Below are 2,417 nucleotides of genomic sequence, written 5' to 3'. Positions count from 1 at the left end.
CCAATGTCTCTATTGGTTTAATAGCTTTATCGTTACATTAGAAGAAACATTAAACGCTATCTAGCGACGATGCGTCGCATCTTAACATTGCAGTATTAATGTTTTACTGCTAGATGACGTCAGTACCAACTTTTGTCGAAATATGAAAACATAACCTTTTGTACATTTTTTATATAACATAATAGTACACAATTTTTTATGAAAAAATAAAAATTTGCTGTACCAAAGGAATGAAAAATGTCTCAAATATGTAGCGTAAGTAATGTAAATTTTATATTACATATATAATAATATATGAAGAATATGTATATAATTAAATACATTACATATATATAATTATCTTACTATTTTATTATGAACAAAAAACTCTATAACTCTTTTTCATTTTTAAAACATTTTATGTTATGAAAGATTTTTATTAAAATGCTAAATACTTATTACGACTATCTTTTTATTACGCTTTATTTATTTGGATATTTCATTTATTATAACTCGATTATAACCGCGAGGTTATTATTGAGAAATTATATTATTCGTGAATTAGGGAGAAAACGTAATTTACGACGTGAGTGACTGCAATTTCGGAAATGTTATCTCGTCACCAATTATCGATTTTTGCCGCAAGTGCAGTGTCCGCGGTACTAATTTATTTTTACTGAAAATATACTCGCAGCGCATAGAAACCAATGTTATTTCTGTCATTACAGCGTCTCCCTCGTTACATCGAAAATTGGAGTTGCTAATGAAACGGGTATAAATTCGTTTGGCAAATACAAAAGAATGCGTTTTAGCATAATCTTTTCTACTATTATTCCGGAAATTGCAGTAAAAACTTTGTTATAAATATAATGCAAAAAAGAAAGATTTGTACATAAAAGAAACTATAAGTGAAAATATAAATTAAAAATATATAATATGAACAAGCATTATAGAGTTTGCATATGCAAAAATAGGTGGTACATTTATAATATGTATATATAAATTTTATTTATACTTTTTCTTTTTAAGTTGCTAGAACTATTATTTTTACGAACGGATGTTATGTATACCAACATAACGTGAAAATATGATAATCAATATCATATAAAAGTATATGGAAGAGCTTGAAAAATAATCTAGGAAGTGGATACGCATACTCAACTACCCGTATGTGGTACAAATTTTATTATGATATTACGTGTCCCGCGCGACGTGCTTCGTTATTGAACAGCGATGGAGTAACACATCTCGAGCTATCATATATGCATCCAATCACTGTCATTTAACAGCTTGTGGACAATAGCGATCTTTTTAAATAGATAGATGCGAATTTTAAAGAAAAGCGAAATGCAAAACTGTGTAAGTGATAACATCGATAATCTTCTAATATTAGATTTGCGTAAATCTGGGTTATATTATTTCTCTTGCTTATCTATTTCGGAAACGGATATATCTCATACTGTGTAATTTTTAGATGCGAAATCCATTGAACAAAATCATTATCTTTATACGTTTATTTTAATGGTAAATGATTGCGACACAGAAATTGAAAAATTTAGAAAGTATGCAACGCAATATGGGGTTAAACAGCATGTGAAGCCAGCAGATTCGTGAATTTCGATCATTATTATTTATTTGGTAAGTGATTTTTCATGCTTGATATCAACTAGACAATTTTCGCAAAAAGAATTACGCCATATGGCCGGTTGCATAAATTTCTCTCGGCGCCCATGGAAGAAATCGGGGACGGTGTCGAGCACCCTCCTCGCGAACGGCGATAGCGCGGGTTGAGAAACCCGAGGGGCGAGCGGGCGGGTAATGCATAGTACTAGTAACGGGGTAAAGGTGGTGCGATGGTGGTTTTGGCGATAGGTGGTGGCGCGCGAGTGTGAGCGCCATCTAGCCGTTCAGTGCCCGGCCACCCTCGGTACGATCTGTGTGACTCGCGCTCGCGCTTCCGGATTATCGCGGCTAGTTTTGCGGGCCCCGAGGATTGCGGACGCAAGTGCACCGTGCCTTAATACAGTGACCAGTGTATGCCTTGAACGCGCAACGCGATAACAAAAGGTAATTATCACCAGCGACGAGCGTCGAGAGCAGCGAGGAACGAACGTCAAGTATAAAGGGAAGTGTCGGTGGTGACGGTGGTGGCGGTGGAGGCGGCGTAAAGAGAAGGAAGGTGGAGCGCGAGCGAGGTGGCGACGACGGCGTCGCGGTCGGTGGTTATAGAACAACGTCGCGTTAAAGGAAACGCTCCGGACGTTCGTCGTGATGCCAAGGCGAGACGCACGCGAGTCCGCGGATCGATCCGCCCGCCTGCCACCCCGACACCGCGATACCACGTCGTGCAACCTGCACGAGAGAAAACCGCGATCGCGCGGGGGCGAGAAAAATACGAAGCGTCGCCCCGAGAAAGTATGCAAACGTCTGCTCTCGAG

At 38.3% G+C, this 2,417-nt stretch overlaps 1 protein-coding gene across 5 annotated transcripts in view; it reads left to right on the top strand.

The window, feature by feature from the left end:
* Window positions 1-1,477: 1,477 nt before the first annotated feature.
* Window positions 1,478-2,417, top strand: part of LOC105676159 (uncharacterized) — a 36,443-nt gene continuing 35,503 nt past the window's right edge. For 4 of the 5 annotated variants that reach the window (XM_067355258.1, XM_067355262.1, XM_067355260.1 and 1 more), the window contains exon 1: window positions 1,878-2,046. The gene's annotated coding sequence lies outside the window, so the exon portion shown is untranslated. Of the gene's footprint in view, window positions 1,618-1,877; window positions 2,047-2,417 lie in introns of those variants that run through there. The other variant, XM_067355259.1, reaches the window with a different exon arrangement.

Source organism: Linepithema humile, chromosome 5 (assembly GCF_040581485.1).
Source record: "Linepithema humile isolate Giens D197 chromosome 5, Lhum_UNIL_v1.0, whole genome shotgun sequence".
Lineage (NCBI taxonomy): Eukaryota > Metazoa > Arthropoda > Insecta > Hymenoptera > Formicidae > Linepithema > Linepithema humile.
This window is presented reverse-complemented; position numbering and strand designations above follow the sequence as displayed.